Genomic DNA, 27,225 nt, shown 5'->3' with positions numbered 1-27,225 from the left:
AGCCCCAACAAACGGGAACGGCACGCCCACAGTGCATCAGGCATGCCCAGCACTGTGACATACGCTACTTCGGTTCATGGTGTCATTCTTCTTGACAGAGGCCAGAGACGGGCTCAGAGAGGGTGAGCACCCTGCCCGGGGTCACACAGCTGCTCCACAGCAGAGGGCATGGGAATCCAGGACTTCCAGGGCGATGGGAACACAGACCCTGCCCCTGACCACCCAAGCCTGGCGCTAATGTCTCTAGGAGAAACCAGTGTCTCTCCAGGTGTCTCAGGACGGCCTCTTACAGGGAGGCTTCCCTGGCTGTGCGCCGCTGTCTACCTGCCCTCACAGCTAACTGGGGCTGTGGGGAAGCAGGGGACTGGTGTCGGAACCCTGTTTGGCTCCTGCTGTGTGACCTTGAGCCACTGGCCCCCTCCGAGCCTGCGTCCAAGAGGATAAGGTAGGTTTGGGGACATTTGTCCTGGAACAGGGGGCGTGACCAGCAGGTCTCTGTCCCAAGAGCAGGTGGGACAGCCACTGAGAACCCCAGGAAAATCTTTCTCATGCCCGAAGCCTTTATGTAGCACCTACTGCGTGTGCCTCTCCACAAGCCTAGGGCCCACTGCCCGCATGTCATGTCCCCAGGAGAAGAACCAGGGTCCGAGAGAGACCCCCGCACGCCAAAGCCACAGGCCCCTCAGTGCTGGAGGACTGTCTCCTCCTCAGGCGAGGTATTCTGGAGAGGTCGTTTGGGTCCAGGGGCTGGGGTGCTTGGGCAGCAGCTAGGAGGAGGAAGGAGGCTGCTTCCTACTCCCATTCTCACACCAGCATCTGCCAGCCAGAGGGAGATACTGGGGGGCTAGAGATTCTCCCCACACTGGTCACGGCCCTGCCTACTCCAGCTTGCCCTGCCTCCGCCAGGAAGACACACAATTATAGGATTAATCCTTGCCTCAATTTCCACATCGGTTAAACAGGCCTAATTTTACTGCCTGTCTGGTACAGCTGTTGGGGAATTAACAGAGTTAATCTCTGCAAAGTGCCCAGATCGGGGTCCAGCACACAGTAGGTGTTCACGTGTGGGCACAGCCTTGCATGGACGTAAGGTCTGGGGTGTGGGTACATGTTTTTCTAGAAGTGTCAGTGATGTGTAGGCACCTGACCTTATAGAAACAGACCTTGAGGGAAGGATTTGGGAGCGGGAAGTTTATTTGGGAGGTGGTTCTAGGAGTAGGGGAAAAACAGGAGAAGGATGGCAGCAAGTCACAGGGGTGCTGCTGAATGAGCCCTTGCCAAGGGCGCCTAGGTTCCAGCCCTCTGGTGCCTAGAACTCGAGGCTTGGTTATCCCCCCAAGGGATAACCCCAGAGTGGTCCGTGGTGCTGTGGGAGGCTGGGGTTGCAATGGCCTGAGGCCGTCCACCTCGCCAAGGGGTACAGGGCCTGGGAGGCGGGGGTTGGGAGGTGTTCATCCCCAGGTTGCACCCGCACGCAGCTCCGGGGACCAGAGGAGGCGCTCATGCCGAGAGTTAGGGTGTGGGTAGAAGTGGGAGGTGTGAAGTGGACGGCCCCGCCCGCTTGCATCTCCCACGGGACAGTGCACATATGTGCGTCGTGTGCACACTCTGTGTGCCCCTGCTCCTTTGCAGGAACACAGGGGTGCCCGTGCGGTCTACTGCGTGGGCGGTGCGCGCACAGACGTGGGCCCGAGCTTCCCAAGGACGGCTCTGTGCCTACGTTTGGGCCGCGGTTGGACACCGTGGCGTAAGTCTCTGCGTATCGGCTCTTGCACGCGTGTATGTATATGTTTAAGCTTTACAAGGCGTGGCACACACATGCGTGTGTGCTCAGGGTAGGTGCACGTGCATGCACTATAGTCCCTCACCCTCACCCAACGCTGGTTGGCAGTGGCCATGGGATGGCAGAGATGGTCTGGTCACCTTGGCAACGGGGCAGGAGCGGGCTAAGCTGGGACAGCCTTGGTTCAAAGGAAAAAAAAAAAAAAACCAAATCACTGAAACCAAAGAGGCTGGGAAAAGAAAAGGAGCTGGAGGGCTGGGAGGGGGCAAGGCTCAGCCCCGGACCCCCCGGGTCTGCTCACAGCTACCCCACCCCCACTGGGTCGGAGGCCCAGTCCCTGAGCTAGCTGAGCGCTACCCGGAGCCGAGATGCTGGTCCAAGGTCCCACATCTGGCCCAGCTTGCTGAGTCTCCCCTTCAGAATCCTGGGAGCCCCCCTCAGAGGACAGCAAGCAGGGATGAGGGGGGCGCCCCGGGCCCTGACCGCCTGATACGGGGAGAGCCCCTCCCAGATTCACTGCGCCCCAGCAGAGGGCGCCCCAGACACCAGGCACTTTGCAAACCCGGGGACACTGGGCCTTGCCCACACTGAAGTCACCCTCTCTGGACAATTAGCGCACTAGTTGCACGCGCTGCCCCACAGTCAGGCCATTAGCCCAGATCCTGCGATGATTTATTCACGAGCTCCTATCTCTTCTCATCCCCGTGGCCAGCTCCTCAGCCTCACGGCCTATGCCGGGAGGGACAACCCACAGACGCTTCCCTAGCCTCGCTCAAAAACACTGCCTGCTATAAATATTTCATCAGACCGAGTGCACGGGGCTGAAACCGCTGGTGATCTGCTCCCCGCAGGCCGCCGGGAGCTGGACCCCCCACAGGGGTGGCCTCCGGGAAGTGACCTCTGGCCCTCAGGCTGGAGACATCCGACGTTCCCTTCACTCTTTCAGGGTGGCCCAGGCCCGAGAGCCTGTGGCAGGACCACCGCTCACATTTACTGCGGCTTTCCCCTGACCACTTCACTGTGTCTTGACGAGGCCCTAGAGGACAGAGTCTGCTATTATCCTCATTTGACAGAGGAGGAAACTGAGCGGTGAAGGTGCTTCCCTAAGGCCACGCTGTCTGTCAGAGGCAGAGTGGGATCTAACGGTGGCGGGCAGCCCCAGAGCCCCCAGCACCTGGCCTCCCTGAGTCCCAGCGTGGCCCTGTGACGTAGGTACTCTCTTGATCCCTGTTATACACATAAGGACAGAGCTCAGAGAAGTGAAGTGACTTGTTCAGGGTCACATAGCCAGGAATGGAAGCCCGGCAGGTGACTTTGACCGATAATGTGCTCGAATCCATGCCCTGGGTGACCCCACTGATGGGAAGGGCACTCAAATCACAGCCCTTCTTGTCATCACCCCCACAGAGATGGGACCCCTCACACAGCCGGACAGGCCGGGGCTCATCAGCATCGGGCTGGGGAATTCTGAAAACCCCCTGCCCACTCCCAGGGCATCCCTTAACCCCTGGCTTTCCCTGAGACACCTAGTAGCAGAACCGGCTAGAACCCCAAATCCCACCAAACAGATTGGCCCCCTCCTTGGGCCTCAGCGTCCTCATCTGTAAGATGGGCCCTGCCAGTGCCTCCGAGGGCTGGGCTGGGCACGTGAGGACTTGGTAGACAGCATGGGGCCTGCATGCCGTGATCACACAGGAGGGGCCGCTGGGCGTTCACCTTATCTGCAAAGCCCGAGGGAGTGCCTCTGCTGAATCCAGACTGCACGAGCTCTGCAGTGGGCCAGCTTTGGGTTCAAGTTCCGGCTCTGTGCCTCCCTGGCTGTATACCTCGGGCACCTGCCCCTCTCTGAGCCTCGGTTTCCCTGCCTGTCAGATGAGGATGTCACTCCTGCCCCATAGGACTGGGGGAACAAAGTAGGCCCGGTGTGACAGGACTCATCTCTGACCTCAGCAAGCACTTGAGAGCCAACCAGCCCCTCACTCCCATTTCAACTCCAAGGTCAGGGCAGCGGCACCTCTGAGCACCCCCCAGCCGGTATCTGCCTGCTGGGGACCCCAAGAGGGCACCACGCCAGGCCTGCCAGGGACCTAAGGACAGCAAGACCGTGGCCCAACTGGGGAGCGGAAGGAGTCCCAGGCTGGCCGCAGAGGTTCAGGGCCCAGAGAGGGCAGGCTGTGCATGGGCCGCACACAGGACAGCGGGGGCCACACACGGGACCAGCCCGGGAGCATCCCGCCCAGTCACCCTGCCTGAACCGGAGCCAGAAAGCCCTTCCCCTCTCCCTGGACCCGCCCGCAGCACCTGCCTGAGCACCGGCCTCATGCACACTGTAGCTCTTGGGTAGGTTACTTCAGGACTCCGGACCTCAGTTTCCCCATCTATAACACAGGTGTAATAAAAGGTGATGGCCGTGATGATGAATGAGTTCATCATTCATGAAAACTTAGAACCGCGCATAGTCAAATATTATTCACACTATCACTGTGACTCGCAGGAATAGCATTTCTGTGCCAGGCACTGCGGGTACAGAGGGAAGAGACCCACGGGTCCCTGCACTGACCACACTGTGTGTTCATGGTCTCTGTCCAGGCCAGCCGGCTGCAGGGGGCCTCGAGCACTTTCAGGAACCCCTTTTCTATGGCCCCAGCAGGGCCAGGAAAGAGTTTCTGGAAAGAAAATGACTTGACATTTCCTGACAGTTTATCTCTGGCCACACTGAACTCCCAGCAGGTCCCACCTCCATATACCTTTGCCCCAGCGGTCCCCCTAACCCCCAGGGTGCCCACCTCCTGGCCAACCTCTGGCTTGTCCTTCAGGCTCCCAGGCTGGGTTTGGGGCCTCCCCTAACCCTCTGCAGCCCAGGGGTTTCTCTCTGAGACAGCCCTGACCACACCGGGCACCCCCAATGCCCCCAGCCTCAAGCTGACCTTCTAGTCCCTGATCCATCTGCGGAACCACCCAGCACGGGGCCAGGCACAGAGCAAGGGCTCCGTGTCTGCGTGCAGAACAACAACGATCTACAATGCAAGCTGATGTTTACTGAGCACGTCCTATACACCACACCTTGTCCCCAAGGACGACATTCTTTCATTTAAGCCACACCAGAGTCTTATGAGGTAGGAACTATTATGTTACAGAGGAGAAACTGAGGCCTGGGACATAGGCCTGAGAACCCTGGAGACTTAATGTGGGCCACAGCCCAGATCCAGACTCCCCTCTCTGCTCCAGCCCATGGGGCGGCAAGAGAGGTCAGCCCTAGTGACCAGCAGTGCTCCCTAGCGGCGCCCCTGAGCTGGGAGAAGCATCCTCCTGCCGAGGAAGGGCTCTCGGTACTCAGTGGGGCGCAGGACGGAGGAGGAGTAGGGGCACAGGGGCTGGCTTCAGACTTGTGAGACTGAACTGTACATTCCAGGCTTCGGTGGCCTCATCTGTAAAGTGGGGACACGGAGATAAGTCTGGCACATGACGCAGAGTGGGCGCTCGGCGATCGGCTGTTGAAGGAAACGGTGGACGGGCCCTCACGGCCCAGGACGTGCTGGCCCCTGCCGGTGAGGGCAGCCCAGACGGGAGTCCCAGGCCCCCAGAAGGGCATGAAAGGCCCCCAACACCGGATCGACGGCCTGCAGACAGTGCTGGTCCTGTGAGCTAGGAAAACACCCGAGCCCTTGCACGCAGGCAAGGAGCTCCACGGGCTCTGCGTGCACAGGGAAGGGCATCGGGCGGGGGCAAGCAGGCCCAGCCCCAGGAACTGCCGGCAGAATAAGGACAGACTGCTCGGGACCCTGCAGCTGGGCTTCTGAGGGCTGCTCCGTCAGCCAGACCCCGAGACTGGGGCTCAGAGGAGCACCTGGGGGCCCCGAAATTCCTTTCACCCTCCCTGAGCCTCACATCCTCATCTGTAAATGGGGATGACAAGAGGAAGGCATTTTCCAGGACTATCGTGTGAACGCGTGTCAACACCCATAAAGCTCTGAAGCAGCGGAAGCTTCCAGTAAACGTCCTTTCCAGAGACCCAGGAGCCTGCACTTTCCCTCCAGCTGGGGTGGAGCGTGGGCAACAGGTGAGCCAGAGAACCTGGGAGTCGGGGCGACGCAGGTGCCACTGTACGGGGAGCAGTGGCAAAGGGATGGCATGGGACAAAGCAAAAGACACGTGACTCAAAAACCCAGCCCTGGCCTGGAAGCGGCCTCAGCCCCTCCCCAGAGAGTGGGGCGCTGGGCCAGAGAAGCAGAAGTTACTGAGGGTCAGAGCATGGGGAAGTGGGGCGCCCAGCCCAGGTACACTACCCACACCCGCCTGTGCCACCAGGTCACACCCTCCTCACTGGTCCCAGCACACACCTCCCCCACCTGCTTACAGAACTCGGGCATCCGCCCCCATCTCCATTGCCCACACCCACCTTCAGGCTTTCCACCCGTCTCTACAGTCCACATCTGTCTGTCCTGCCCCCAAACCGGCCCCATCACCGTGGGCCACAACCATCTATACCGTCTGCCATTCGGACAGCCTGACCCTGGCTCCACGGTTGGTCCCAGGCCCCACAGTCTGAACCCACTGGTCTGGGCTCCACCTCCTGAGGACGCTGGGTCGTGAGGAGGGAAAGCAGAGAGGAGGGTCGGGGTCCATGAAACTCCCCGCTCCCAACAGTACCAGCATCCACAGGCCAAGGGGAGCCAGGTGGCTGGGACGCCCTCCAAACCCAGCCTCCAGGCACAGCCCTGGTGGGGGGCTCCTGCCGGATCCTCAGTGCTGACAGGCTGATTAGGGGGTGGGCGATCAGCTGGGCCTGTGCCTCCTGTCTCAGCAGCTGCAGCCCACGGGGGAGGTCGACGGACGGGGCTCCTATCGGGAGGTGGCTCTGTCTCCTGCTGCCTTTCCATGCCCAGTGTAGCAGGCCGAGCCACCCTTCCCTCGGGAAGCCTGCCTGCTGGACGGGGCACAGCTGAGCACACACATGTCCCGGACCCCCGAGTAGACACAGGCTGAGTCCCTACTGGGTGCCAGGCCTCTGGGAACTCTGGGACACAGGACCCTGCTAGGACCTCTAGTGGGTAGCTTTTTATTCCCATGTTACACACAGGGAAGCTGAGGCTCAGAAAAGCTCTCTGGCGTGCCTAGACTGCTTCCTGCAGAAGTTGCTGCGGCTCAGGAAGAGGGGACGAGAAAGCGCTTCGGAGCTCCCCGGGGCCGGCCACACACCTGGCTCTCTCCGCCGACTGCCCAGGTTCACCGTAAGGACAGCCCTAGGAGGCAGAGACTGGGATGCACCTGCCGCTCAGATGAGGCGCCCAGAGCACAGCGCCGGAGCCAGGAAGCAGTCCTGCCAGGAGGCGGAGCCGCGGCTGGCCCTCCCCACCTGTCGGCCACCACCAGCCCTGCTGGGAGGCGTGGGGGGCACCCGCAGCCTGGGGCGGGGCCGGGGAGGGGGCAGAGGGTCAGCAGAAGGTAGGCGCTCGGAGAGTCGGAGGTGCCCCCAGACACGCAGGGGAGATGCCGCTGAGCAGGGAGGTGGCCGATCTTGGAAGTGGAAGGCAGACCTGGACTAGAGACGAACCTGGGAGCTGGCTGAGGGGATGGCTGAGGCTCATGGGTGGAAGGAGAGGGCACCCCGGCAAGCGGACTTCAGGGCACTGGGGTGGGTGTAGAGCCACACAGGCCTTCCCGGGGGATACGAGGGTTCTGGACCCACACGGTGCTGACGGTGAGCAGGACAAACACTGGAGGCGACCGGGTCACTGGGGGACACAGGTGACCCGGACCTGAACAGTGTTCACTGCCATCATAGCTATAAAGATCAGGGACGAAGGCCAAGAGGCGAAATTGGGGAAAGCAACTGGGGACATACCCTGTGAGGAATTCTGTGGTTAGAGAGAGCAGAGAAATTTGCAGAAGCCGAGGGGGCAGGTAGGCAAGAGAGGGTGTTTTAAATATGGGAGGATAATATAACCTCAGAACCTTAAACACAGGGTTGCCATCTGACCCAGCCATTCCACTCCTAGGTATTCACCCAAGGGGCCTGAAAACCAGTGTTCGTACAAAACACGACTGTTCTCAGCAGCACGACTCACAATAGCCAAAGGTAGAAACAGCCCAAATGCTCATCAGCCGCTAAAAGACACAAAATATGTGGTACATTCATCAATGGAATATCATTCAGCCATAAAATGAATCAAGTACCGACCCCACGACCATGTGGATGAACCTCAGAAACATTTTGCTAAGTGAAAGAAGCCAGACACGAAGGCGTGTATGATTCGGTGTATATGAACATCCCAAGTCAGTAAATACATAGAGACAGAAAGTAGATTGGTGGTTGCCAGGGGCTGGGGGGCTGGGGAGCCGGGGTTGGAGATTGGGGAATGACTACTCAATGGGCACGGGGCTTCCTCTTGCGATGAAAATGTTTTGGAACAAGATGAGGGACTAATTGCCCAACACTGAGAATGTACTAGATGCCAGAGAATGGTTTGCTTTAAATGGTTCATTTTCTGTCATGTGAATTTTGCCTCAAAAAAAAAAAAAAATGTTTTCTGAGGAATCACATGAAACAGATTTGAACCCAACCAAAGCCTGACAGATGCACGCCTAACTCCTTGCACCCACTCAGCAGGGCCATGGCCACAGCCATGGCCACGGCCCAGGGAGCGAAAAAGAAACACTTGCTGTCCTCAGAAAGAAAGAAACAATACCAGAACTCTGCATGGCCTCCAGGCCATCCACAAGGCCCCCTCCTTACTCGCGCTCCTCCAGCCCCGACATCCGTTCTCCATGCGGGTTCTTGAACCCCGTAAGCACCAGCCACCTTTGGCCTCTCTCTGATCTCCTCCTGGCTCCTCCCTGACTCCAGGAAGCTCTCTGATCACATGTCCCCTTTCCTCTCGTATGTTCCATGGTCCATGCTCAGTTGCCCATTGACACGTGAGGGCAAGGATCCGGCATCCGCGACTATCTTCCAAGACTATTTTTTAGAGAAGTTTTAGGTTTACGACAAAATTGAGGGGAAGGTACAGAGATTTCCCATCTACCCCCTGTACCCACACATGCACGGCCTCCCCATTATCAACATCACTCTTCAGAATGGGACATTTGTTACATACACATCATAATCATCCAAAGTGCACAGTTCACCTTCAGGTTAATTCGTGCTGTTGTACTTCCTATGGGTTTGGACAGATGTATAATGACTTGTATCCATCAGCATGGTATCATACAGAATAGTTGCACTGGCCTCAAAATCCTCTGTGCTGTGCCTATTCATATCCTCTTCTCTACCCCGGAGAAGGCAATGACTTGCCTTTTCCAGAATGTCATATAGTTGGAATCAGACAGCACGCAGCCTTCTTCAGACTGGCTTCTTCCACTCAGTCATCTGCACTTAAAGTTCCTCCAAGTCTTTTCATGGCTTGAGAGCTCATTTCTTTTTATTCCTGAATAATATTCTATTGTCCGGATGGACCAGAGTTTATCTATCCATTCACCTATTGAAGAACATCTTGGTTGCTTCCAAGTTTGGGCAATCATGAATAAAGCTGCTATAAACATCTGCACGCAGGGTTTTTTGTGAATGTAAGTCTTCAGCTTTGGTGGGTAAATACCAAGAAGTATGGTATGATAATAGTGTGTTCAGTTTTTAAGAAAGCAGCCAACTGTCTTCCGAAGAGGCTGTGCCATTTTGTATTCCCACCAGAGATTAACATCCCTGTTTCTCCTCATCCTCGTCTGCATCTGGTATGGTCAGAGTCCTGGATTTCGGCCAGTCTCATAGGTGTGTGGTGGCATCTCGTTGTTTCAGTCTGCATTTCCCTGATGACATATGACGTCCAGAGTCTTTTCATATGTCTACTTACCATCCGTAGGTCTTCTTTGCTGAAGTGTCCGTTCAGGTCTTTGGCCCATTTTTTCGTTAGTTTGTTTGTTTCCTGTTGTCGAGTTCTAAGACTTTTTTGTATTTTTTGGATAAGAGCCCCTTACCAAATGTGTCTTTTGCAAAGATTTTTTTCCCAGTCCATGGCTTGTCTTTTAATTCTCTTGATGGTCTTTCCTAGAGCATAAGTTTTTACTTTTAATGAAGTCCAGCTTGTCGATCATTTCTCTCATGGATTGTGTCATGGATCGTGTACCTAAAAAGGCATCACCAGACCCAAGGCCATCTAGGTTTTCTCCTACGTTATTGGCCAAGAGTTTGATAGTTTTGCATTTTGCATTTAGATCTATGATCCAAATTGAGTTAATTTTTGTGAAGGGTGTAAGGTCTGTGTCTAGATTCATATATTTTTTTGCTTATGGATTCCAGTTATTTCACCATTTATTAAAAAGACTATCTTTGCTCCATGGTATTGTCTTTGCTACTTTGTCAAAGATAGATTGACAATACTGACAGGGGGTCTATTTCTGGGTTCCCTAATCTGTTCCATTGATCCACTTGTCTGTTCTTGAGTCAATGCCATACTCTTTTTTTTAAATTTTATTATGTTATGTTAGTCACCATACATTACATCATTAGTTTTTGATGTAGTGTTCCATGATTCATTGTTTGCGTATAACACCCAGTGCTCCATTCAATACGTGCCCTCCTTAATACCCATCACCAGGCTAAAACATCCCCCTACCCCCTCCCCTCTAGAACCCTCAGTTTGTTTCTCAGAGTCCATAGTCTCTCATGGCTCGTCTCCCCCTCCGATTTCCCCCCCTTCATTTTTCCCTTCCTACTATCTCCTTTTTTTTTTTTTTTTAACATATAATGTATTATTTGTTTCAGAGGTACAGGTCTGTGATTCATCAGTCTTACACAATTCACAGCGCTCACCATAGCACATACCCTCCCCAAGGTCTATCACCCAGCCACCCTATCCCTCCCACCCCCCACCACTCCAGCAACCCTCAGTTTGTTTCCTGAGATTAAGAATTCCTCGTATCAGTGAGATCATATGATACATGTCTTTCTCTGATTGACTTATTTCGCTCAGCATAATACCCTCTAGTTCTATCCACGTTGTTGTAAATGGCAAGATTTCATTTTTTTGATGGCTGCATAGTATTCCATTGTATATATATACCACATCTTCTTTATCCATTCATCTGTCGATGGACATCTTGGCTCTTTCCATGTTTAATGCCACACTTTCTTGATACCTGTAGCTTTACAGCAAGTCTCGAAGTCATGTCATGTCAGTCCTCCAGCTCTGTTCTTCAATATTATGTTGCCCCATCTGGGTCTCCATATAACTGTAATCCATTTGTTGCTATCCATAAATTAACTTGGTATGTTGATTGGGATGGCACTGAATCTATACATCAGACGGGGGAGAACTGACATCCTGACAATGTTGAGACACGGAATATCTCTCCATTTATTTTGTTCTTCTTTGGTTTCCTTCATCAGAGTGTTGTAGTTTCCCTCTTAAAGATCTTGTATATATCTTGTTAGACATATACCTATGTACTTCATTCTGGGGAGGGCTAATATAAATGGTATTGGGGGGGTTGTTGTTGCCTTTTTTTTTTTTTTAAGTAGGCTCCACACCCAGCATGGGGTCCAATGCGGGGCTTGAACTCACGACCCTGAGATTAAGACCTGAACTGAGATCAAGAGTCAGACACTTAACCGACTGAGCCACCCAGGCGCCCCAATGGTATTGTGGGGGTTTTTTTTTGTTTTTTTTTTTTAAAGATTTTATTTATTTATTTGAGAGAGAGAGAATGAGAGACAGAGAGCATGAGAGGGAGGAGGGTCAGAGGGAGAAGCAGACTCCCTGCCAAGCAGGGAGCCCGATGCGGGACTCGATCCCGGGACTCCAGGATCATGACCTGAGCCGAAGGCAGTTGCTTAACCAACTGAGCCACCCAGGCGCCCTGGTATTGTGTTTTTAATCTCAAATTCCACTTGTTCGTTGCTGGTATGTAAGAAAGCAATTGACTTTTGTATGTTAACCTTGTATCCTGCAACATAGCTAAAACTGCATATTTGTTCCAGTTTTTTCCCTATTCTTTCAGATTTTCTAAATAGACAATCATGTCATCTGTGAACAAACACAGTTGTGTCTTTCTTCCCAATTTGTATACCTTTTATTTCCTTTTCTCACCTAATAGCATTAGCAAGCACTTCCAGCACGATGCTAACAAGGAGTGGTGAGAGGGACATCCTTACCTTGTACCTGACCTTAGTGGAAAAGCTTACAGTTTCTCATCGTTAAATATGACATTAGCTATAGGTTTTTTTTTTTTTTTTAAAGATTTTATTTATTTATTTGAGAGAGAGAATGAGATACAGAGAACATGAGAGGGAGGAGGGTCAGAGGGAGAAGCAGACTCCCCGCTGAGCAGGGAGCCCGATGCGGGACTCGATCCCGGGACTCCAGGATCATGACCTGAGCCGAAGGCAGTCGCTTAACCAACTGAGCCACCCAGGCGCCCTGACATTAGCTATAGGTTTTTTTGTACCTAGTCTTTATCAAGTCGAGAAAGTTCCCATCTATTCCTAGTTTGCTGAGAGTTTTTACCATGAATGGGTGTTGTCAGGGCTTTGTTTTGTCCCCTGGGGTGTCCTGGTACTTGAAGAAAGTGCTGGCCTATGACAGGTCATTAATGACTGGCTTTGGAAGAAGCAGGTGCGGAGTGTAGAAAAGTGTCTAGCGGAGAGAGGGAGACTCGCCACAGGAATGATCTTAGGTGAGTAGGTGAGAGGGGTGGGGGCCCCGTGGACGAGGCAGGATAACGTTCCATCCACAGGAAAGAGAGGAGGGCTCGCTGAGGGGCACGGGGGCCAGGACACGGGTAGCTGTGCAGGGAGAAGGTAGAGGTTCTCTTCTTTGATTTTCTCAGTGAAAGGAGGCCACGCTGTCAGCTAAGGCTGCAGGACCTTGGAGTGGAAGGCAGGGTCCCAGAACTGAGGAGAAAGGTTCTGGAACAGAGAGGATGGGGATAGGTCTGGGCCCAGCAGCCCAAGCTCAGAAGCAGGACCTGGAGTGAGAGGGGCCTGTGAGGCTAATCGGCACCCCAAGCAACAGTGGGCCGCAACTGGACTCAGGGCCTCGTGTCCTTTCAGTCTTTCTCCCTGTGTGTCTAGGAAGGTTACGGAGCGCTCAGGAGGCAGGTGGCAAGAGACCTCTCTGCCCTCGCCCCTGCCTGGGGCCCCAGGGATGGCTCTGAAGGGCTCTCTAAAGTCTCCACTGGCTGGAAACTCACCGTGGATGGCCCTGGTGCCACAGCAGTCTCCTGTGGGGCTGGGGGCTACAGACGCCCTCCCCGGGGTGCCTGCTCTGCTCTGCCACCCGCAGCGTCCCCACCCTCTGCAGAAACTTCTACTCAGGCCACATGGATTAATTTCACTTTAAATCCACAGTTAAATGGGTGAATGAATGAATGAGTGAGTGATCAACCGCTCCCTTCATCTGCACAAGTGGCAAAACTGCTGCCATCCCATCCTGGGGCATCAAACAATATTTGTGGAGAAGTCTGCGGACAGCCTGATGCGCCCACCCTCCACGGGCGGGATGGGGGCTCCCATCTCTATCTAAGAAACGGATAAAGGGGAGGGACCCCCACCCTGAGAGCTGTAGCAAAACCTTGACCTAAATCTTTCCCCTGCATGAGCCTCCCAACACACAGTAGGTGCTCAAGCAATGATCTTTCTCTTCTAGTCTCGTGGGGACAAACAACAAAGGAAATTGGACCAGCCCCATGTTCTGTGGCTGAGGTCACAGGGGATGGAGGACAGCAGGTCATTCAGTGTGGGCTCAGCTCTACCAGTCCCTCTCCCTCTTGGGGCCTCGATTTCTCCACCTGCAAAATGGACAGAACTCTGAGAACCCTCGATCTTCTACAACTCTGGAATAGTTCTAATATTTGGCACACATAATCACAGTTTAAACGGAGTAGACTTAGCCCCATTTCTCAGCGTAAGGGACTGAGGCTCAGAGAGGTGAAGCTGCTTGCCTCGAGACACACAGCTAGCAGAGGGGGACAGCCCCATTTGAATCCAGGCCAACCTGGCGCATGCCCAACATTGCATTTCCCGGATCGTTGGCCCAGGGCATCTCCGCCCCCTCAGGGGAGAGCCCGGGAGGACCTGTGGCATCCCTAAAAGACTTCATGCCCTTGGAGAGAAACTGAGGCCCACTCATAGGACATCTCGGGCTGCGTTCAAATGCTGTTTGGCCATCTACGTCCCTCAGTGGCTCATCTCTCAAGCCCTACTCCCCCCGCCTGGCCAGGACATTTTAAGAATTAAATGAGATAATGTTCGGGAAAGCACTGAGCACAGCACCTGGCACCAGAAGACACCGGGTAAACAGTCATTTTCATTATGATTTTTGGGTGCCAAGTCTCAGCGAAACGTCACGCCACTTCCTGAGCCATAAAGGCACCTGGTGACACCATGGACTGCTGCTTTCTCCACCAGGGCAGGCGTTTTGCTAAAGCCCCCAAAATACCCTGACGGCCACCAGAAGCCAAGGGAAGGGAGGGCCTTGCTCTGCGGGCCACGTGGCATCGGGCCACGCACTGCAGCGCTTCGTCAGCACCGGGGCCATCTCCACAGGGACACCGCTTGGTGGCCCGGGGTGGGGGTGGGGGGGCGGCAGGAATGGAGCGCAGCCCCCTCCCTCCGGCCACTTCAAGCCCTCAGGGGCTGGGGACCCTGAGGAGCCGCCGCTGGGGCTCCAGGCACAGACTGGGTTGTCAGAGCCATGAGGGGCTGTGCTCTGAGCCTCAATTCTGCCAGCTGTGAAGTGAGGCAACCGCCTCCCGTCCCTGGGGTTAGCCCTGAAGAGCCGCGGGGATGAGACAGGGCTCCCGGCACGGCACGGGCACTCCACCTGACTCCCAGGGACCTCAGCCTGGCGGAAGGAAGAGGCGCAGGAATATAACCTCTTCGCAGGAGCAGGTAGAGCCCAGCAAAACTGCGGGAAGGTGTTTTGACGTGAAAACTGCTCCACCTGGCTCTAGAACACGCAAAAGACAAATGAAGCAGCTGGGGAGGAAGCTGCACTCTTCACGGCCAGGACCGGCAGGGTCTGGGTGACAGGCGACGCTGGTGGCACACTTAACTCTGCTGAGACCTGGGGGCACTGGGATGACCGGGTGGAGGGCCCAGCAGTGAAGCTCTCAAAGTCACAAAGGCACAGGCCCTCGGACCCCACAGAGCTATTTTTGGAACTTTTGGACAACCCAGGCATGAGGACCTAAGTATCTGGGTTTCGCTCTGGCAGTAACAGCCCCCCCCACCCCCCCACCCCCCCACCCCCACCCCCCCCGGCGTTGGGCAGAGACAGACGCGCATCAGAATGAGGCAGGCTAACTAAATGTAAATTCAGCCTCACGTGGGGAATGACAGATTTCATAATCATTTCAATGATTGACGTACTAACAAAAGGTGTCATCTACCGCACCCACCCCATCCCAGGGCTGCGTGTTTCCTCTGATTGCTCCCAACAGCCTGATGGGAGGAAGGACCATTAATATCCCCATTTTGCAGGTGAGCAAACTGAGACACAGAACAGTCGAGTAAAATTTGCCCAAGGACACACAGCTGGTAAGTAGCAGAGACCAAGCAGGTTACCCCAATGCTCTGTGACTCCAAAATACACAGCTAAAATAGAGTATTTTTCTTAAAAAAGAAAAAATCAAGATACAGGACAGCGTATCCTGGTTGACCATGTGTAGTGGGTTGAATGACAGCCCCCCGAAAGATATGTCCACCCAGAACCTGTGAATGTGACCTTCTTTAGATAATTTTTGCAAACATAACTAAATTAAGGATCTGGAAATGAGATCATTCTAGATTAGGATGGGCTCTAAATCCAACAACAAGTGTCTTTAGAAGAGAAGACATGACAAGACCAGACCCAGGCAGAGATCAGAGGGATGTATCTAAAAGGCAAAGAACCCCGAGGCTTGCTAGCAGCTACGGAAGCTGGGAGAGGCCTGGAAGAATTCTCCCTCGGAGCCTCCAGTAGGAAGCAAGTTGGCCGACATCTTGATTTCCGACTTCTGGCCTCCAGAATTGGGATATAATAAGTCTGTGTCATTTTAAGCCACTCTGCCTGAGATAGTTTGTTATGGCAGCCACGGGAAACTAATACAAGGTGCAATCTGCTCCCCACTGCCCCCGGGTCTGTTCTCTTTTCTGGACCTGGCCGATAGTCCCCTCTGGACTGCTGCCTCTGCGCTCCTTCCACAAGCCAGACACAATTTCAAGTATATGGATCCATTCAACCATTTCCCCTAGTGTTCCCATTTCACAGATGAAGAAACTGAACCCACTGGTTTGGGTCACAGCTCCAGAGGACCCCTGGAGCCCGCTCAGCCATGGCTGGTCCTGCGACCACCAGGAAGGTAGCTGGGTCAGGATGGGGCCCGAAGCCTGGTCACCTGGGCCTGGAGCTTCAGGGCTAGAGCATCTGCTGCAGGATTAGGGCCAGGCCCCATGGGTGCCCATGAGGCTGTGGCTGGCAGGGTCAGCAGAGGAAAGGAAGAGGGCGGCCAGGGTCTCTTTACTATGCAGGCCCCAGGGAAGGGCAGGATCACTCTGCAGCTTCCCTGCGGACTGCTGCGGACACCCCCTCCAGTGGTCCTGAAGGCTCGCAGGGCCTGGTAGGGGGCCTGGCCACCCCAGCCAGGCAGGTGCTGCTGACAGCTTGAAGCTCAGCAGGCCAAGAAAATGGGCATGGCTGAGTCTCCGGCCCGAATGGCAAAACGCAAGCGGGCGGGGCGGCTGAGGGGGTGGAGGGGGGTGACGGCGGAAGCTGCCCTGCCTTGACCACAGAGCCAAACCCAAGAGGGGGTGAAAAAGTGGATGCCCAGATGTGGTCATGGCATTCATGCCCATTCTGTAAATGGGGAAACTGAGGCTTCGGGTAGAAGAGCAGCAGGGGTGATTCACACCTCTCTTGGACTTAGGCTAGCAGATCCTCCCTACCAGGGGCCCTCAGTGGAATAAGGCGGGTGCTGTCCTTCAGATGTGGACTCAAACCAGGTTAGGGGAATGACAGGGCTGGCCAAGCAGATGGTGGACACCCGAGATGGAGCAGCTCGGAGATGAATCAGGGGTGACTAATTCCCTGAACAGAGGCCCTCCCTCTGCCCCCCCCCGCTATGAGGACCGTGAAGAAGCAAGTGATGGCAGCGAGCACCCTCCCCATGCTGTTCAGGCCGTGCTGAGCGAGAGCTGGGTCGGCGCAGTGGTCCCTAGGACCCCGAGCAGGTGGACTCTACCCCGGGTCTGGGAGTTTCACTGCAGCACAGTGACTTCCCCGCGGGGGGCTGGGCTGGGGGCTGCGCCGTCGGGGAGATTGGAAAGTGCAGATTCCCAGGCTCCACCCCAGACCCTCCGAACCAGAATTTCTGGGGCTGGAGCCAGGAGATCTGGATTCTCCCAGTGCTCCCAGAGAGTTCTGAGGAAGGAGGTACCCCATCGAGGATTCGGCACCTCTCCCAGGGCTAAGATGCACCAATTCTGCAATTCTAGGTTCTCTGTCTCAAAGAGGCTACAACTTCACAACTCAAAGAACCCGTGACCCATGCACTTGGGTGGCTCTGTACATTCAAAGACTCCACAGCTAAGACTCTATGATCTGGAGACTCTGTGACTCAGCCCTCAACCCAAAGCCCATCAAAGGAGAGAGGATGAAATCTCTGGGTCTGGAGTGCTGGGGCACCAGCAGGGACAGCAGGTATGGAATGATCCCACGGGAAAAAAAAAAAAAAAAAAAAAAAACAGAAAGCAAGACAGGAGGAAAGGAAGAAAGGGAACTGTAGATGTCGGCATGTTTATATAACTACCTTCGCATGTTTGCGTAAGCACTCAGACAATCCAGAAAGTTCTCTAATAATGGTCACCTCAAGAACATAAAGCTGTGGGGTGGGGTGAGGCGGAGACAGGGTTTGGGAAGGAGGAACTCACTTTCCACCCTTCCACGGGTTTCATGCTTTGCCACGGGCCTCTGACACTCAGGTAATTGACAACCATAACGATTAATGAAAAAAGAGGACACAGTCTACAGTGCCTCCCGTGTTCGTTCGCTGGTTTCTTTTATGGTCCTTCCACCCACCCGGACATCAGCCGCCATCGCAGACACGGGGCGCAGCGCTCCGTACTCGCTCAGGAGCGAGGTGTGCAGAGCACGAGTGGCGCCCAAAGTCCGTCCGGCCCGAGCCTGCGCGCTCACATCCGAGCGGTGAGACCTCTCAGGGAAGGGAACGGAAGGGACGCCAGGGGCCAGTCCTGAGGGCGGCCTGTAAGGGGGCTTCCCGGGCCCTGCCCACACCCTGCCTCCACAAGGCCATGGCCAAGGCCTCTAGGAAGCCCCAGCCCGGAGCTCCCCACCTGCCCCCAGCACCCCCGGGAGCCCCGACAGCGCAGGCACCTCTGCCCGCCATGTGACCCAGACAGGCCCCACGCTCTCTGCACCTTGCAAGCTCTAGTCCTGTGAAGGGACAGGGCCTGCTCCCCTCGGCCCCCTCCAGTCCTCGGCAGGCCCCCACAGGCCTGAAAGGAAGCCCGGCCTGGCCTTGGCCTGGAACCAAGAGCCCAGAGGCGCAGGGTCGGGGGCAGGAGGGAGGCGGCTGCTACCACCCAGAACGCCAGCTGCTGGCGGTGATGTATTTTTGCTTTAAGTGCTGGAGAATTGCAGGGCTGGAGCCGCCGGCTCGGGGGGCTCAGGCTGCAGCTGGAAGGAGAGGGAGGTGGGCAGGAGGTGGGGGCTGCACAGCCCCTCCCTGACCTCTCTTGCCCTCAGCCTCTCCGCCTCTCCATCAGACACGCACACGCATGCACACGCACACGCATGCACACACATGCACACACATGCACACACACGCACACACACTCAGGCACAGCTCAGCACCTCCCCATCTCCACAAGCTCCCTCCTCCTGGCCCCCAGCTCTCCTCAGTGTCTCCAAAGAGCTGCAAGGAGGCTTTGGGGGACAGAGAGTCTCGATCACTACCCCCCACCTTGCTTCTAAGGAGCTGTAGCACCTCAGGCTGGGGCTGTCCCCCTCTGGGCCTCAGCCTGCCCACTCCCAGGGGAGGTCCTCTTGCACCCTTTCCCTAGGACACCCACTCGCAGGGCCGGTTAGGGGGGCAGGTCAGAGGCTGTTGACAGTCACAGGCAATCTGGAGATAGCTCGGCTGCTCCTTAGGACCTGATCCCTTTCCTGCCCCAGAGGGTGGGCGTCCGGAGACAGCGCCCCGCCCGGGGCACATCTGGCCCCACAGCCTGGTGGGCGCCTGGTGGAGCTAAGCAGCCCTGGCCGAGGCCCAGCCCCTCGGAAGAACCTGTCTGCTCGTCCTAGGAAGGGATGGAAGCCCGAGCTTGGCAGAGGCAGCGGGACGATCCGGGGGAACGGAAGGAGCTGAGCTTTGCCAACTACAACGCTTGTAGGTTCTTTTTACAACTGGGAAGCTGCTAAAGTTGATAGTGGCAAATCTTGAAACAGAAAAAACAGAAAAAAGAAAAGAAAGAAATTTTTAAACCTGGGTGTTGTGCTCAAAGACAGAGACGGGGCGAAGGAGGTAAAACACACTGACACAAAACACGAACAGCCAATGGGCGTGTGAAAATGCTCAATTGGGCAAGAAATGGAGACACTGTCCCCTCAGCCACCCCCAGCCCCTGCAGTCGGCCGCCCCCAGCCCCTGCAGTCGGCCGCCCGCCACACATCTTACGGAAGGAAGGCACAAAGATGCACAAACGAAAAGAGAAGCACTGGACCGAGTGGCCCCGACTCTCTGCACCTCAGTTTGCTTAGATCTGCAATGGGCTTCTGCCCCTCACGGAGTTGGGGTGGGAGACCTCCTAAGCTGGAAGCAAGCCCAGGGCCGGGGACACAGCAAGGTTCAGAGCTCGAAGCGGGTAAGGTGAGACAAAAAGAGCTCAATGCAGAGTCGGGGCTCGAAATACATTCCAACTCCCTCCCCCTCACACAGACAGAGGGCAGGTCAAGGGCTCAGAGAAAAGGTCTGAAAACTGGCTTGCCCCTCACGAGCCCCACAATTCCGGGCCAGTGATGTCACACCTCTCCGAGGCTCGGTTTTCTTATCTGCAGAATGGGCCAATAATTCCGGCTCCCGCTACTGCAGAGCACCATGGTGTATCAAGCCCCATGCATGGCAGAACCAACGCATTCACTGCCCACATGTTTGCCAAGCATCTACTCCTCACTGAGTGCTGCTGGAGGCACGGGGGACATAGTTGTGAACAAACTGAACCCAAGGAGCTTACATCCCAGTGGGGGAGACAGGCAATAAACAAGATAAGCAAATAAAACATAATGTGGCGGGTGGCGTTAAATTCTACGGAGGAAAAAAGCAGGGGAGGGCATGTGGGTAGACGGAGGCCATGGTGTTATCCAGGAGAGGCCTCATGGAGGGGGTGGCACTTGGACAAGACCTGAAGGTGGTGAGGGAGGAGGCTGTGTGGCGATCTGGGGAAGAGTGTTTCAAGCAGAGGGAGCGGCACGTGCAAAGGCCCTGGGGCAGGAGCAGGTCCTGTGTTGGTGGCGCAGCATGGAGAAAGGCAGGGTGGCCTGAGGAGAGGAAGGCAGTGGTGGGAAGAGTAGTACCGAAGACCAGACTGTGCGGGCCCCTGTGGGCCACAGCGAGGAGTGCAGCTTTTATTCTGAGCTGGGGCGGGGAGGGAAAGGACCACGGGGGGATCCTGAGCCCATGGTGGAGACGAAAGCCCCCCAGACTGTATCAAGTCCACAGCAGGTGTTCAAGCAGCCATGGCCACTCCGAAGGCTTGATTTTTCATTCCCTAGGTCCTCTCCAAGCCTGAGTCCTCTAAAGAGATCCAGACCACAGGAGAGCGAAGGACGGGGAGGCTTCAGCTGCCCCAGGGCGTGGGAGAGCTCTGTCCAGGCTGGTTGAGGGGGACGGGGCCTTGGCAGGAGCCAGGAGGCTGCTCCCACTGACTCCGGGGCAGCATCAGTGCAGGCCCAGGGCAAACCTGCTCCCTGGGATCACTGAGGAAGGGGCTCCCGCTCCTATCTGGCCATGCAAACGGTACTCCGTCTGGTGTTACAGGGCTGAAGGCCAATGAGGGGGCTGGACCAGGGGTCCCCCCGGCTCCCCTCGGCCTCACGCTGCCTCCGCAGCTGCCACTTCAGCCCTGGGCAGGAAGACCCGAGCTGCGGCACATCAGTGGGGGTGTGGGGAGCGAAGGGGGGAGGGGCACACAGCCCGAGCAGGAGGCGGGTGTCTGAGACCCTCTCCTGCTACAGCCCTCCCTGGGCCTCAGCTCCCCACACATCCAAGGAAAGGCCGCCCTGGAATGACAGATTCTCAAGACTCTGGCACCACAAATGCTCACATTCCCCCCCCTTCGTGGAGTTCCCTTTCCACGCTCCCATTTCTGCTCAGATCCCCCCACCACCCAGAAGCTCCCATCTCTACTCTCCCCTCCCAGGTGTTCCTCAGGAGCCTCCCCAGCTGAGGCTTTGGTCCCACTTGACAGATGAGCAACTGAACACGAACAGAAGGGACTCAGCCATGGTCACACCACAGGCCTCACTCACCTTGGCTCCTCCCAAACAGTGAGATTCTCGAGGCCAGGGTCCGGGTCTGCCTCTATCCAACACCAGTTTATTAAGCACCTTCTGTATGCCAGAAACGGCATCGGGGCCCCAGCCAGGGTCTCCACCCCTACAGCTCAGAGCCTGCCACAGCTCAGGGCACCACAGCGAGGAGAGAGTCCCCCTGACGCCCCCCTGGCCTTTCTCTGCGGCCAGAGAAAGCAGCCCAGACACAGAGCCACCAAGCATTTCCTGAGCACCTACTGCAGGCCCAGGCCTTCACTAGGTCCCAGGGAGACAGCGGCACACCTCCCAGGGCACGGGGACGGGCAGCTGGCACACGGAGGCAGCCGGGCAGGGTGTCTGTGGAGCGAGGGAAGGTGCGGCCCTGTCCCCAGGAGAGCGCCAGGGCTCACGATCCGAGGGACACAGGCTGCAGTCCCTCCCAGTGCCTCCCTGGGCCTCAGATCTCCTGTCTGTACAATGGAGCTAATGTTACCCTCTGCACTGGCAGCCCATTAGGAAATTAAATCAGGTGGCAGAGCGCTGGGCCCTCAGCCAGTGCCCAGTGAGGGCTCCAGTCCCGCCTGCGGCCCAGCTCCTCTAGAAAATCCGCCTGCCTCAGCCCAGCCCCCCGCCCCCACCCCCAAGCCTCCTCTGAAGCCTCCAACCTCCCTGCCCTGCCTGCGGCCCAGTTTCCAGCCGGCTTTCTTTCTTTCATCTTCGGCCTTTGCTGTCTTCCTATCACGCAGCCAATTCCCCTGGTGCAGCCGGCCTGGGGAATGAGCCCACAGCCACCACACCTTCGAGTGGCCAGCCCAGCCTCCACCCCTCCTGCTGCCCCTGAGCTGCCTCCCTCCCGGCCTCCTCTCTGCCAGCCTGTGGCAGGGCTCCAGTTGCAGGCCCCAGGGGAGGGGCAGGTGTGCCCGCATGTCACTCACGGCAAAGCCCTGGCGGGGGCCCAGCAACGCATACCAGGTGCACCTGTCAGAAGGCCGGTCCGGCCCCGAGCCAGGCCTGGGAGCAGCGAGACTAAGAGTGGGCATCAGGTGGGCTCCGAGGGGGCACCGGAAGCCTGCAGCCCGGGGCTGGGCAAGGGCCACAGACGATGCCAGGACTGACGACGCAGTGGCTTCTGCCCCAGACGTGCGCCAAGGCCCCCGGGTGCCATGCCTGGTGCTGCGAACTGTGGCCCGGGGCCCCGGAGGGCTGGCCGGCCCGCCGAGAGTGCCCGCAGGCGGAGTCAGGCCCGGCCCTGCATACCCGCAGGGCACTGCTGTCGCCCTTACTGTTACTGCTCTCCTCACTGCTGTCCCTATCTCCCTGCCGCAGGGCCACCAACACTACCCTGTTCGGCCTCGGGCAGACACCGTGGCCCTGGGACAAGAGGCCCGACAGGGGCAGCCTCTGGCTTGCGAAGAGCGAGATGGAGGGCTCTGCTCGAATCCCCGACTCGCTGTGTGGCTTTGGGCAAGACCCTGCCCCTCTCTGGGCATATCTTTCTCCCAGCACAGCACAGCTCACCGGACATCCCTCCACCAGGCACCAACGTGCACCATGTCTCCCTCCTGAGCAACCTGGAAGCCCTAGGGTGGTCTGATGTGGCAGCTGGGCATGGTGGGGAGGGGGGTCCAGGGACATCAGAGCTGTGCCAACCCCTAGCATTTACAGAGCACCCCCTCTTCAGCGGTGCACCCCACTGCCGTCTGGCACACCCGAGCACCCGTGCTGGTCCCCGGGAGTGCTCAAGCAAGTCCCTCCCCTTTGCACCCTACTCTCCCTAAGGAGTCTTGACCCCACCTGAAGGGAGCCCTTCCACGGTCCCCTTCTTAGAGCTGCCAGCCTCCAGTCCCTTGGCTGGAGGGAAGGGACCACCAGAAGGCCGAGGGCAGACTTCTCTGAGGATTCTCTTTGGGGTCCCAGCATGAGGAGGGAGGTGATTTTCTCAAAAGAGGGAAGAGTGTATTCCACACACACACACAAAAAGACCATAAGCCTCCAGTGGGCCGAGGGTTGGGATCTCCTCCCTGGCCCTCTCTGGCCCTCTGGCAGCAGCCCATGGGGAGGCCCCAGTGAGGGGCCACAAAGAAGCAACCTAGCACAAAGTGAGCCCGGGGTCGCGGTGACGTAGAAGGACGGGCCTTACTCTGGCACCTAAGGGAGGAGTGAGGGGTAGGCCGGAGGCTAACGCCTTCTGGGTTCTACCTTCGAGGAGGCGGCTGCTGATTTCAGCGGCGGCATGTGGGCGCCTCCACGCTCCTGGGAGACAGAGCCTGTGAACCTGGGTTCCGGGAGGTGGATATGGGGGGCACGAGGTCCCCAGCACTTTATCCCAGGGCTCCAACCTGGGCACAGGGAGCAAAGGATAAAGTAGAAACGGTCACAGGCAGTGCAGAGCTCCTAGATGGGTACACCCCCTAGGAACTGGGTAACAGGGTGGCCCCAAGTCCCGGCAACTCCAGGCTGTGAGGAGGCCGGAGAACCTCTCAGAACAGAAGACCACCTACAAAGAAACACTTTGCTGTGACCTCCCATTCCAAACACAGGTTTTAAAACATTCACATGACCAGTGCACACTCGATCAGAACAGGCAGCACAGATATGCGCTGGGGCCTCAACTCCCATGTGAAGCATCACCCCCCCCCCCAGCAGCTCCCCACCCGAGGTGCCACTCCACTGAGCCCCCTGGTTCCCCACCCCGCTTTCCCATAGGCCATCCAGAGCAGAGGTGAGCATGTAGAGGGGACTTCTGCCCTGAAACCCTGGGGGCTTCTCAGCTGAGGGGTCATCCCCTCCGCGATCAAGGCCGACTTCTAAAAGCAAAAAGGTGCGGCTGGAGTTGCAGGCTCGCTGGCTAGCGGAAAACACCATTTCCAGAATATTTTTACTCCATTAGAGCACAGGAGGTGGGAAAGAGAAACGGCTCCAAAGACCCGGAGATCTGGGGCCTGGGGGCAGTTTCGGGGCCGCTCGTAGACTGAGCCCCCCTCTGCACCCCCAGTCTAATCCCGGGGTCTCCGGGAAGGTCACGCGTAGGACTGATGCCAGGCGCGGAAGTGCCTCCCCACGCTCCCTCCCGAGCCCCCATGTGCTAGTCGGCCAGAGGGGGACCGAGGGCGCCTCAAAGTTTTCCGGAGCGCCCCCAGGACGAAGGTTAGCAAGGAGCAAAGTTCCCTGGTGGCAGTAGCCGGAGACATGGCAGGGGAAGAAAAGCTCGCAGTCAGCATTTCCTCCGATGGCTCACCAAGGGAGGAAAAAAAAAAAAAAACCCAGAAAACGAGAGGAAGAAACAACCCTCCCGCCCCACCTTCCCTGTTGCAGCACCACCTCGTGCTCGCTCCGGGCCGGGGAGAGGCCTTCGGGGAGCCGGAGTCGGGCCCCCGGGGGGCCGGGCACCCGGCGGCCGCGCACTTACCTCGGTCAGTGCCCCGGGCGCGGCGCGGTCCGCGTCCTCCGAGCTCCGGGCGGCCGTTCCTGGCCCCGGCAGCCGCCGCGCTGGCTGCATCGCCGCCGCCGCCTCAGGGCAGCCCCCGGGGGCGCTCCATGCCGAGGGGCGCGTGGGTCTGGGGCGCCGATCTCTCCAGTTCAGCCACGGGTCGGGGGCGCGCGCCTGGACGGCGCCCCCGGCCGCGGGGCGCTCGCTCTGGCCGGCGCGGCTGGCGTCCGTCCCTCCGTCCGGCTGGGAGCGCGGCCGGCCCACCCCCTCCCCCGCCGGCTGTTATCTGATCCCGGGCAGGGCCGGGCGCGCTCCCCTCTACGCCCCGGCGCCCCGCGCCTCCCCGCCCGCTCCGGCCGCGCCAGCCCCTCGCCCCCGGCTACCGTTCCCAGGGAGGCGGTGGCAGCGGCAAGGCCCCGGGGAAGGCGGGGAGAGAGGAATGGAGGGCGAGGAGGCGGCTGGAGGCAGAAGCTCGGCGCGCACCCAGCTCCGCGCCCCGCTGCCACCAGAACCCGGCTCGGCAACTCCTCTAACTCTCCGCCGAGAGCACGCCCGCCCCGCGCCGCGCCGCCGCTGCCCCCGCCCACCCGGGCCCTAGCCTGGCCCAGAGCGCCCCCAGCCCCGGGCCGCCCCCCCCCCCACACACACCGCCAGCCACTTGCGCAATGGGGCGCGCGCGCGCACACACAGACTCACACACAGAGGCATGTCCTCCAGGGACACGCGCACACACAGGTGCGTGGCCGGCGCACACACAAGCAAGGGAATCTTGCACACACGCGTGCACACAGCCGGGTACACAAGCTCAGGCGTCGGCATACGAGCAGGCGAGATGCACGCCCTGACGGGCATGATGGTTGCAGGTGCACAGGTGCATACACACTCATGGGTGTGCGTGCGGGGCGGTATCTGCACGTGCGCGTATGTGCACGCAGATCCTGGCTTGTACATCACTCCCATGGAATCCCCTCTCTTTGCACGCCAGGCATGCACACTCGTATACATACATCATTTCCCCCTCTTTAATAGCATCTCTCTCCTCCCCATCTTGTGCTCTGTTTGGCTTCTCCCATCTCCTGCTTTCTCCTCTGTGCTCCTCCCCCCTACTCTCTCCCTCTCTCTCTCTCCCCCTCTCTCTCTCTTTCTCTCTCTCTCTCTCTCTCTGCTGACTTGACCCCCATGTGACCCTCTTCTCTTGCCACCCCTGCAAGGCTCAGGCTTTCTTCCTAGCCTGTCCCCACTCGCCCTACCCTCCCAGCCTCCTGGGGCCTATTGTCTGGGCCTCAGATCTCTCAGCCTCCCGCCAGGCCCAGGCCTTTCATCCTGGCAGACAGACCTGCCCGGCTGGGCCTTGGCCCAGGAAGACCCCATTTTATCACCAGTCTGACCCCTTGCTCAGCCTTGGGGCCACAGAATAGGGCCAAGGAGGCAGGTCTGTGCCCAGAGCACAAGCCTCAAAGGGCTCCCTGGCCCCCTTGGCTTCCAGCTTCCCCTTTAATGTGAAATATAATTATGTGTCTGCACAGCAGGGAGACTGGCTGCAGGATTCTAACCAAGGAGGATGGCTCTCTGGCCACCGCCCAGATTGCTGGCGGCTCAGACAGAGCGGTCTGCAGGCCCCACCAGCCCCAGGCTCGCGGCCCCAGGCTCCGGGCCCCTGGCAGCTGGTAGGTGCCACCTGGTCTAAGCCACCCAGAAAACTCACCGACCTCAGGCCGTCTAGGGTTTGAAATCCACCAACTTTACTGACCAGCTGTGGAGGCAGGTCACTGCGCCTCTCTGGGCCTTGCTCTCCCGGTCACGTCATCAAATGCGGATAGTAGCAATTCCTACCTCATGGAGCTGCAGTGACGATTAAATGGATATAAGTCTACCTCAAGCACTTAGTGCAGCTTCTGGCTTGGGAAACCAACTACCAGTCATTGCGAAGTCGAGATGCGGGAGGCTCTGTGCTGAGGACCCAGCTCGAATGATTTCGTTGTCACTGCAACGATGGGGTGCGTACGCTCACTGGCCCTATTTTACAGGTGAAGGAGCTGAGGCACAGAGAGGTCACTTGTCTGTCACAGAGCTGTTGAAGGTAGAGCCAGGACTCAGAGCCAGACCCGTCCCCAGAACGAGAGCCGTTGCCCCCTCACCTTGACGGCTGCTAAGGGCTGCTGCGGAAAGAAGGACCAGCCCAGGAGATGCTGGCCCAACGCCCCACCCTGCCCTCACTTGGACACAGTGTCCTGGTTTTTGCCTCCTCCTCAGAGACCAGCCTCCCAGAGGACCAAAATCACTCAGGAAACTTTTCCTCCTTCTCCCTTGAAGCTCCCCACTGTCCCCTGCCCAGTTTCCCAGAGGAGAGAGGCCACAGTTCCACCCCAGGAGGAATGGGCCCCAAGGCACTCCTCCCATGAGGCTCCACCGTGGGCCCGCAGAGGAGCCAGGATGCCCCTCAGCTGGGAGACAGTTCCAGCAAAAGATCTTGGCTAGGGGATGGATGGGAA

At 57.6% G+C, this 27,225-nt stretch overlaps 1 protein-coding gene across 1 annotated transcript in view; it reads right to left on the bottom strand.

The window, feature by feature from the left end:
• The window catches only part of KCNJ12 (potassium inwardly rectifying channel subfamily J member 12), a 44,072-nt gene extending 19,022 nt beyond the window's left edge, over positions 1-25,050 (bottom strand). The window contains exon 1 of the mRNA XM_036101857.2: positions 24,713-25,050. The gene's annotated coding sequence lies outside the window, so the exon portion shown is untranslated. The remainder of the gene's footprint in view (positions 1-24,712) is intronic.
• Between the last annotated feature and the right edge of the window lie 2,175 nt (positions 25,051-27,225).

This window comes from Halichoerus grypus, chromosome 2, assembly GCF_964656455.1.
Source record: "Halichoerus grypus chromosome 2, mHalGry1.hap1.1, whole genome shotgun sequence".
NCBI classification, from domain to species: domain Eukaryota; kingdom Metazoa; phylum Chordata; class Mammalia; order Carnivora; family Phocidae; genus Halichoerus; species Halichoerus grypus.
Note: the sequence above shows the minus strand (reverse complement) of the source record. Positions and strands in the feature narration are given on the sequence as shown.